This window comes from Ranitomeya imitator, chromosome 3 (genome assembly GCF_032444005.1).
Source record: "Ranitomeya imitator isolate aRanImi1 chromosome 3, aRanImi1.pri, whole genome shotgun sequence".
Lineage (NCBI taxonomy): Eukaryota > Metazoa > Chordata > Amphibia > Anura > Dendrobatidae > Ranitomeya > Ranitomeya imitator.
This window is the reverse complement of record NC_091284.1, coordinates 846,942,723-846,952,814: the sequence shown is the minus strand read 5'-3', so window position 1 is coordinate 846,952,814 and position 10,092 is coordinate 846,942,723.

The following is a 10,092-nucleotide window of genomic DNA, read 5'->3' as shown; positions in this document are numbered from 1 at the left end:
CCCGGCCCCGTCGGGTCCCTCCGCCTCCCCGGCCCCGTCGGGTCCCTCCGCCTCCCCGGCCCCGTCGGGTCCCTCCGCCTCCCCGGCCCCGTCGGGTCCCTCCGCCTCCCCGGCCCCGTCGGGTCCCTCCGCCTCCCCGGCCCCGTCGGGTCCCTCCGCCTCCCCGGCCCCGTCGGGTCCCTCCGCCTCCCCGGCCCCGTCGGGTCCCTCCGCCTCCCCGGCCCCGTCGGGTCCCTCCGCCTCCCCGGCCCCGTCGGGTCCCTCCGCCTCCCCGGCCCCGTCGGGTCCCTCCGCCTCCCCGGCCCCGTCGGGTCCCTCCGCCTCCCCGGCCCCGTCGGGTCCCTCCGCCTCCCCGGCCCCGTCGGGTCCCTCCGCCTCCCCGGCCCCGTCGGGTCCCTCCGCCTCCCCGGACCCCGTCGGGTCCCTCCGCCTCCCCGGCCCCGTCGGGTCCCTCCGCCTCCCCGGCCCCGTCGGGTCCCTCCGCCTCCCCGGCCCCGTCGGGTCCCTCCGCCTCCCCGGCCCCGTCGGGTCCCTCCGCCTCCCCGGCCCCGTCGGGTCCCTCCGCCTCCCCGGCCCCGTCGGGTCCCTCCGCCTCCCCGGCCCCGTCGGGTCCCTCCGCCTCCCCGGCCCCGTCGGGTCCCTCCGCCTCCCCGGCCCCGTCGGGTCCCTCCGCCTCCCCGGCCCCGTCGGGTCCCTCCGCCTCCCCGGCCCCGTCGGGTCCCTCCGCCTCCCCGGCCCCGTCGGGTCCCTCCGCCTCCCCGGCCCCGTCGGGTCCCTCCGCCTCCCCGGCCCCGTCGGGTCCCTCCGCCTCCCCGGCCCCGTCGGGTCCCTCCGCCTCCCCGGCCCCGTCGGGTCCCTCCGCCTCCCCGGCCCCGTCGGGTCCCTCCGCCTCCCCGGCCCCGTCGGGTCCCTCCGCCTCCCCGGCCCCGTCGGGTCCCTCCGCCTCCCCGGCCCCGTCGGGTCCCTCCGCCTCCCCGGCCCCGTCGGGTCCCTCCGCCTCCCCGGCCCCGTCGGGTCCCTCCGCCTCCCCGGCCCCGTCGGGTCCCTCCGCCTCCCCGGCCCCGTCGGGTCCCTCCGCCTCCCCGGCCCCGTCGGGTCCCTCCGCCTCCCCGGCCCCGTCGGGTCCCTCCGCCTCCCCGGCCCCGTCGGGTCCCTCCGCCTCCCCGGCCCCGTCGGGTCCCTCCGCCTCCCCGGCCCCGTCGGGTCCCTCCGCCTCCCCGGCCCCGTCGGGTCCCTCCGCCTCCCCGGCCCCGTCGGGTCCCTCCGCCTCCCCGGCCCCGTCGGGTCCCTCCGCCTCCCCGGCCCCGTCGGGTCCCTCCGCCTCCCCGGCCCCGTCGGGTCCCTCCGCCTCCCCGGCCCCGTCGGGTCCCTCCGCCTCCCCGGCCCCGTCGGGTCCCTCCGCCTCCCCGGCCCCGTCGGGTCCCTCCGCCTCCCCGGCCCCGTCGGGTCCCTCCGCCTCCCCGGCCCCGTCGGGTCCCTCCGCCTCCCCGGCCCCGTCGGGTCCCTCCGCCTCCCCGGCCCCGTCGGGTCCCTCCGCCTCCCCGGCCCCGTCGGGTCCCTCCGCCTCCCCGGCCCCGTCGGGTCCCTCCGCCTCCCCGGCCCCGTCGGGTCCCTCCGCCTCCCCGGCCCCGTCGGGTCCCTCCGCCTCCCCGGCCCCGTCGGGTCCCTCCGCCTCCCCGGCCCCGTCGGGTCCCTCCGCCTCCCCGGCCCCGTCGGGTCCCTCCGCCTCCCCGGCCCCGTCGGGTCCCTCCGCCTCCCCGGCCCCGTCGGGTCCCTCCGCCTCCCCGGCCCCGTCGGGTCCCTCCGCCTCCCCGGCCCCGTCGGGTCCCTCCGCCTCCCCGGCCCCGTCGGGTCCCTCCGCCTCCCCGGCCCCGTCGGGTCCCTCCGCCTCCCCGGCCCCGTCGGGTCCCTCCGCCTCCCCGGCCCCGTCGGGTCCCTCCGCCTCCCCGGCCCCGTCGGGTCCCTCCGCCTCCCCGGCCCCGTCGGGTCCCTCCGCCTCCCCGGCCCCGTCGGGTCCCTCCGCCTCCCCGGCCCCGTCGGGTCCCTCCGCCTCCCCGGCCCCGTCGGGTCCCTCCGCCTCCCCGGCCCCGTCGGGTCCCTCCGCCTCCCCGGCCCCGTCGGGTCCCTCCGCCTCCCCGGCCCCGTCGGGTCCCTCCGCCTCCCCGGCCCCGTCGGGTCCCTCCGCCTCCCCGGCCCCGTCGGGTCCCTCCGCCTCCCCGGCCCCGTCGGGTCCCTCCGCCTCCCCGGCCCCGTCGGGTCCCTCCGCCTCCCCGGCCCCGTCGGGTCCCTCCGCCTCCCCGGCCCCGTCGGGTCCCTCCGCCTCCCCGGCCCCGTCGGGTCCCTCCGCCTCCCCGGCCCCGTCGGGTCCCTCCGCCTCCCCGGCCCCGTCGGGTCCCTCCGCCTCCCCGGCCCCGTCGGGTCCCTCCGCCTCCCCGGCCCCGTCGGGTCCCTCCGCCTCCCCGGCCCCGTCGGGTCCCTCCGCCTCCCCGGCCCCGTCGGGTCCCTCCGCCTCCCCGGCCCCGTCGGGTCCCTCCGCCTCCCCGGCCCCGTCGGGTCCCTCCGCCTCCCCGGCCCCGTCGGGTCCCTCCGCCTCCCCGGCCCCGTCGGGTCCCTCCGCCTCCCCGGCCCCGTCGGGTCCCTCCGCCTCCCCGGCCCCGTCGGGTCCCTCCGCCTCCCCGGCCCCGTCGGGTCCCTCCGCCTCCCCGGCCCCGTCGGGTCCCTCCGCCTCCCCGGCCCCGTCGGGTCCCTCCGCCTCCCCGGCCCCGTCGGGTCCCTCCGCCTCCCCGGCCCCGTCGGGTCCCTCCGCCTCCCCGGCCCCGTCGGGTCCCTCCGCCTCCCCGGCCCCGTCGGGTCCCTCCGCCTCCCCGGCCCCGTCGGGTCCCTCCGCCTCCCCGGCCCCGTCGGGTCCCTCCGCCTCCCCGGCCCCGTCGGGTCCCTCCGCCTCCCCGGCCCCGTCGGGTCCCTCCGCCTCCCCGGCCCCGTCGGGTCCCTCCGCCTCCCCGGCCCCGTCGGGTCCCTCCGCCTCCCCGGCCCCGTCGGGTCCCTCCGCCTCCCCGGCCCCGTCGGGTCCCTCCGCCTCCCCGGCCCCGTCGGGTCCCTCCGCCTCCCCGGCCCCGTCGGGTCCCTCCGCCTCCCCGGCCCCGTCGGGTCCCTCCGCCTCCCCGGCCCCGTCGGGTCCCTCCGCCTCCCCGGCCCCGTCGGGTCCCTCCGCCTCCCCGGCCCCGTCGGGTCCCTCCGCCTCCCCGGCCCCGTCGGGTCCCTCCGCCTCCCCGGCCCCGTCGGGTCCCTCCGCCTCCCCGGCCCCGTCGGGTCCCTCCGCCTCCCCGGCCCCGTCGGGTCCCTCCGCCTCCCCGGCCCCGTCGGGTCCCTCCGCCTCCCCGGCCCCGTCGGGTCCCTCCGCCTCCCCGGCCCCGTCGGGTCCCTCCGCCTCCCCGGCCCCGTCGGGTCCCTCCGCCTCCCCGGCCCCGTCGGGTCCCTCCGCCTCCCCGGCCCCGTCGGGTCCCTCCGCCTCCCCGGCCCCGTCGGGTCCCTCCGCCTCCCCGGCCCCCGTCGGGGTCCCTCCGCCTCCCCGGCCCCGTCGGGTCCCTCCGCCTCCCCGGCCCCGTCGGGTCCCTCCGCCTCCCCGGCCCCGTCGGGTCCCTCCGCCTCCCCGGCCCCGTCGGGTCCCTCCGCCTCCCCGGCCCCGTCGGGTCCCTCCGCCTCCCCGGCCCCGTCGGGTCCCTCCGCCTCCCCGGCCCCGTCGGGTCCCTCCGCCTCCCCGGCCCCGTCGGGTCCCTCCGCCTCCCCGGCCCCGTCGGGTCCCTCCGCCTCCCCGGCCCCGTCGGGTCCCTCCGCCTCCCCGGCCCCGTCGGGTCCCTCCGCCTCCCCGGCCCCGTCGGGTCCCTCCGCCTCCCCGGCCCCGTCGGGTCCCTCCGCCTCCCCGGCCCCGTCGGGTCCCTCCGCCTCCCCGGCCCCGTCGGGTCCCTCCGCCTCCCCGGCCCCGTCGGGTCCCTCCGCCTCCCCGGCCCCGTCGGGTCCCTCCGCCTCCCCGGCCCCGTCGGGTCCCTCCGCCTCCCCGGCCCCGTCGGGTCCCTCCGCCTCCCCGGCCCCGTCGGGTCCCTCCGCCTCCCCGGCCCCGTCGGGTCCCTCCGCCTCCCCGGCCCCGTCGGGTCCCTCCGCCTCCCCGGCCCCGTCGGGTCCCTCCGCCTCCCCGGCCCCGTCGGGTCCCTCCGCCTCCCCGGCCCCGTCGGGTCCCTCCGCCTCCCCGGCCCCGTCGGGTCCCTCCGCCTCCCCGGCCCCGTCGGGTCCCTCCGCCTCCCCGGCCCCGTCGGGTCCCTCCGCCTCCCCGGCCCCGTCGGGTCCCTCCGCCTCCCCGGCCCCGTCGGGTCCCTCCGCCTCCCCGGCCCCGTCGGGTCCCTCCGCCTCCCCGGCCCCGTCGGGTCCCTCCGCCTCCCCGGCCCCGTCGGGTCCCTCCGCCTCCCCGGCCCCGTCGGGTCCCTCCGCCTCCCCGGCCCCGTCGGGTCCCTCCGCCTCCCCGGCCCCGTCGGGTCCCTCCGCCTCCCCGGCCCCGTCGGGTCCCTCCGCCTCCCCGGCCCCGTCGGGTCCCTCCGCCTCCCCGGCCCCGTCGGGTCCCTCCGCCTCCCCGGCCCCGTCGGGTCCCTCCGCCTCCCCGGCCCCGTCGGGTCCCTCCGCCTCCCCGGCCCCGTCGGGTCCCTCCGCCTCCCCGGCCCCGTCGGGTCCCTCCGCCTCCCCGGCCCCGTCGGGTCCCTCCGCCTCCCCGGCCCCGTCGGGTCCCTCCGCCTCCCCGGCCCCGTCGGGTCCCTCCGCCTCCCCGGCCCCGTCGGGTCCCTCCGCCTCCCCGGCCCCGTCGGGTCCCTCCGCCTCCCCGGCCCCGTCGGGTCCCTCCGCCTCCCCGGCCCCGTCGGGTCCCTCCGCCTCCCCGGCCCCGTCGGGTCCCTCCGCCTCCCCGGCCCCGTCGGGTCCCTCCGCCTCCCCGGCCCCGTCGGGTCCCTCCGCCTCCCCGGCCCCGTCGGGTCCCTCCGCCTCCCCGGCCCCGTCGGGTCCCTCCGCCTCCCCGGCCCCGTCGGGTCCCTCCGCCTCCCCGGCCCCGTCGGGTCCCTCCGCCTCCCCGGCCCCGTCGGGTCCCTCCGCCTCCCCGGCCCCGTCGGGTCCCTCCGCCTCCCCGGCCCCGTCGGGTCCCTCCGCCTCCCCGGCCCCGTCGGGTCCCTCCGCCTCCCCGGCCCCGTCGGGTCCCTCCGCCTCCCCGGCCCCGTCGGGTCCCTCCGCCTCCCCGGCCCCGTCGGGTCCCTCCGCCTCCCCGGCCCCGTCGGGTCCCTCCGCCTCCCCGGCCCCGTCGGGTCCCTCCGCCTCCCCGGCCCCGTCGGGTCCCTCCGCCTCCCCGGCCCCGTCGGGTCCCTCCGCCTCCCCGGCCCCGTCGGGTCCCTCCGCCTCCCCGGCCCCGTCGGGTCCCTCCGCCTCCCCGGCCCCGTCGGGTCCCTCCGCCTCCCCGGCCCCGTCGGGTCCCTCCGCCTCCCCGGCCCCGTCGGGTCCCTCCGCCTCCCCGGCCCCGTCGGGTCCCTCCGCCTCCCCGGCCCCGTCGGGTCCCTCCGCCTCCCCGGCCCCGTCGGGTCCCTCCGCCTCCCCGGCCCCGTCGGGTCCCTCCGCCTCCCCGGCCCCGTCGGGTCCCTCCGCCTCCCCGGCCCCGTCGGGTCCCTCCGCCTCCCCGGCCCCGTCGGGTCCCTCCGCCTCCCCGGCCCCGTCGGGTCCCTCCGCCTCCCCGGCCCCGTCGGGTCCCTCCGCCTCCCCGGCCCCGTCGGGTCCCTCCGCCTCCCCGGCCCCGTCGGGTCCCTCCGCCTCCCCGGCCCCGTCGGGTCCCTCCGCCTCCCCGGCCCCGTCGGGTCCCTCCGCCTCCCCGGCCCCGTCGGGTCCCTCCGCCTCCCCGGCCCCGTCGGGTCCCTCCGCCTCCCCGGCCCCGTCGGGTCCCTCCGCCTCCCCGGCCCCGTCGGGTCCCTCCGCCTCCCCGGCCCCGTCGGGTCCCTCCGCCTCCCCGGCCCCGTCGGGTCCCTCCGCCTCCCCGGCCCCGTCGGGTCCCTCCGCCTCCCCGGCCCCGTCGGGTCCCTCCGCCTCCCCGGCCCCGTCGGGTCCCTCCGCCTCCCCGGCCCCGTCGGGTCCCTCCGCCTCCCCGGCCCCGTCGGGTCCCTCCGCCTCCCCGGCCCCGTCGGGTCCCTCCGCCTCCCCGGCCCCGTCGGGTCCCTCCGCCTCCCCGGCCCCGTCGGGTCCCTCCGCCTCCCCGGCCCCGTCGGGTCCCTCCGCCTCCCCGGCCCCGTCGGGTCCCTCCGCCTCCCCGGCCCCGTCGGGTCCCTCCGCCTCCCCGGCCCCGTCGGGTCCCTCCGCCTCCCCGGCCCCGTCGGGTCCCTCCGCCTCCCCGGCCCCGTCGGGTCCCTCCGCCTCCCCGGCCCCGTCGGGTCCCTCCGCCTCCCCGGCCCCGTCGGGTCCCTCCGCCTCCCCGGCCCCGTCGGGTCCCTCCGCCTCCCCGGCCCCGTCGGGTCCCTCCGCCTCCCCGGCCCCGTCGGGTCCCTCCGCCTCCCCGGCCCCGTCGGGTCCCTCCGCCTCCCCGGCCCCGTCGGGTCCCTCCGCCTCCCCGGCCCCGTCGGGTCCCTCCGCCTCCCCGGCCCCGTCGGGTCCCTCCGCCTCCCCGGCCCCGTCGGGTCCCTCCGCCTCCCCGGCCCCGTCGGGTCCCTCCGCCTCCCCGGCCCCGTCGGGTCCCTCCGCCTCCCCGGCCCCGTCGGGTCCCTCCGCCTCCCCGGCCCCGTCGGGTCCCTCCGCCTCCCCGGCCCCGTCGGGTCCCTCCGCCTCCCCGGCCCCGTCGGGTCCCTCCGCCTCCCCGGCCCCGTCGGGTCCCTCCGCCTCCCCGGCCCCGTCGGGTCCCTCCGCCTCCCCGGCCCCGTCGGGTCCCTCCGCCTCCCCGGCCCCGTCGGGTCCCTCCGCCTCCCCGGCCCCGTCGGGTCCCTCCGCCTCCCCGGCCCCGTCGGGTCCCTCCGCCTCCCCGGCCCCGTCGGGTCCCTCCGCCTCCCCGGCCCCGTCGGGTCCCTCCGCCTCCCCGGCCCCGTCGGGTCCCTCCGCCTCCCCGGCCCCGTCGGGTCCCTCCGCCTCCCCGGCCCCGTCGGGTCCCTCCGCCTCCCCGGCCCCGTCGGGTCCCTCCGCCTCCCCGGCCCCGTCGGGTCCCTCCGCCTCCCCGGCCCCGTCGGGTCCCTCCGCCTCCCCGGCCCCGTCGGGTCCCTCCGCCTCCCCGGCCCCGTCGGGTCCCTCCGCCTCCCCGGCCCCGTCGGGTCCCTCCGCCTCCCCGGCCCCGTCGGGTCCCTCCGCCTCCCCGGCCCCGTCGGGTCCCTCCGCCTCCCCGGCCCCGTCGGGTCCCTCCGCCTCCCCGGCCCCGTCGGGTCCCTCCGCCTCCCCGGCCCCGTCGGGTCCCTCCGCCTCCCCGGCCCCGTCGGGTCCCTCCGCCTCCCCGGCCCCGTCGGGTCCCTCCGCCTCCCCGGCCCCGTCGGGTCCCTCCGCCTCCCCGGCCCCGTCGGGTCCCTCCGCCTCCCCGGCCCCGTCGGGTCCCTCCGCCTCCCCGGCCCCGTCGGGTCCCTCCGCCTCCCCGGCCCCGTCGGGTCCCTCCGCCTCCCCGGCCCCGTCGGGTCCCTCCGCCTCCCCGGCCCCGTCGGGTCCCTCCGCCTCCCCGGCCCCGTCGGGTCCCTCCGCCTCCCCGGCCCCGTCGGGTCCCTCCGCCTCCCCGGCCCCGTCGGGTCCCTCCGCCTCCCCGGCCCCGTCGGGTCCCTCCGCCTCCCCGGCCCCGTCGGGTCCCTCCGCCTCCCCGGCCCCGTCGGGTCCCTCCGCCTCCCCGGCCCCGTCGGGTCCCTCCGCCTCCCCGGCCCCGTCGGGTCCCTCCGCCTCCCCGGCCCCGTCGGGTCCCTCCGCCTCCCCGGCCCCGTCGGGTCCCTCCGCCTCCCCGGCCCCGTCGGGTCCCTCCGCCTCCCCGGCCCCGTCGGGTCCCTCCGCCTCCCCGGCCCCGTCGGGTCCCTCCGCCTCCCCGGCCCCGTCGGGTCCCTCCGCCTCCCCGGCCCCGTCGGGTCCCTCCGCCTCCCCGGCCCCGTCGGGTCCCTCCGCCTCCCCGGCCCCGTCGGGTCCCTCCGCCTCCCCGGCCCCGTCGGGTCCCTCCGCCTCCCCGGCCCCGTCGGGTCCCTCCGCCTCCCCGGCCCCGTCGGGTCCCTCCGCCTCCCCGGCCCCGTCGGGTCCCTCCGCCTCCCCGGCCCCGTCGGGTCCCTCCGCCTCCCCGGCCCCGTCGGGTCCCTCCGCCTCCCCGGCCCCGTCGGGTCCCTCCGCCTCCCCGGCCCCGTCGGGTCCCTCCGCCTCCCCGGCCCCGTCGGGTCCCTCCGCCTCCCCGGCCCCGTCGGGTCCCTCCGCCTCCCCGGCCCCGTCGGGTCCCTCCGCCTCCCCGGCCCCGTCGGGTCCCTCCGCCTCCCCGGCCCCGTCGGGTCCCTCCGCCTCCCCGGCCCCGTCGGGTCCCTCCGCCTCCCCGGCCCCGTCGGGTCCCTCCGCCTCCCCGGCCCCGTCGGGTCCCTCCGCCTCCCCGGCCCCGTCGGGTCCCTCCGCCTCCCCGGCCCCGTCGGGTCCCTCCGCCTCCCCGGCCCCGTCGGGTCCCTCCGCCTCCCCGGCCCCGTCGGGTCCCTCCGCCTCCCCGGCCCCGTCGGGTCCCTCCGCCTCCCCGGCCCCGTCGGGTCCCTCCGCCTCCCCGGCCCCGTCGGGTCCCTCCGCCTCCCCGGCCCCGTCGGGTCCCTCCGCCTCCCCGGCCCCGTCGGGTCCCTCCGCCTCCCCGGCCCCGTCGGGTCCCTCCGCCTCCCCGGCCCCGTCGGGTCCCTCCGCCTCCCCGGCCCCGTCGGGTCCCTCCGCCTCCCCGGCCCCGTCGGGTCCCTCCGCCTCCCCGGCCCCGTCGGGTCCCTCCGCCTCCCCGGCCCCGTCGGGTCCCTCCGCCTCCCCGGCCCCGTCGGGTCCCTCCGCCTCCCCGGCCCCGTCGGGTCCCTCCGCCTCCCCGGCCCCGTCGGGTCCCTCCGCCTCCCCGGCCCCGTCGGGTCCCTCCGCCTCCCCGGCCCCGTCGGGTCCCTCCGCCTCCCCGGCCCCGTCGGGTCCCTCCGCCTCCCCGGCCCCGTCGGGTCCCTCCGCCTCCCCGGCCCCGTCGGGTCCCTCCGCCTCCCCGGCCCCGTCGGGTCCCTCCGCCTCCCCGGCCCCGTCGGGTCCCTCCGCCTCCCCGGCCCCGTCGGGTCCCTCCGCCTCCCCGGCCCCGTCGGGTCCCTCCGCCTCCCCGGCCCCGTCGGGTCCCTCCGCCTCCCCGGCCCCGTCGGGTCCCTCCGCCTCCCCATTTTTGCAGCTAAAGCACAGGGGCTTTTGGTACAAAATGTGTTTTGCTTTTTTGTCATTAATCTGTCTTTAATGTTTAATTTATTGTTTTGATTTCTTAATCTCTAACTATTTGACTTGTAATAAACTTGTTTGACAGCTATGAGTTGAGTTTTCATTTCTATAATTCTTAAGCGCTGGGTGGTATTAGTGGAGAGTAAGGAGTTGGATCTGTATCAGGCTGAGTTCACACATTGCAGGTTATTGGGGAAACGATCTGTAGGGACGTCCTCACCAGTAGACCAGACCCGCACTTCCATGTAGCCCATACAGCCGGACTAGCTGTATGGTTTTTTTTTTTGTTTTTTTTTTAAGTCCATAATTGTTTTTTCTTTAAAATACATAAGCTGGTTTTCTCTGAGGGTTTCACTGCTGCTGGTACTGATGGGACTGGCTGTGACATTTTCCAGAGGAATAATGTATCTCTGGAATGTTAGGCAATATTCACATTTTAATTTTTTTGTACTAATGGTTTACAAAATTCTGACGACCTGTGACACAGCTGGAATGAATATGTCGAATGTATTTGTCTTGCTCCATCAATTAAGGAATGTTTCCCTCAGACCTCCTGGAGACTTCACAACCCTGGATCAGACCTCGATCACAGGACAATAAAACCTCACCCTCCTCATCTATGAGCTGCCCCAATATTTCTGGCCACAACTGTTTCCCGCTCCC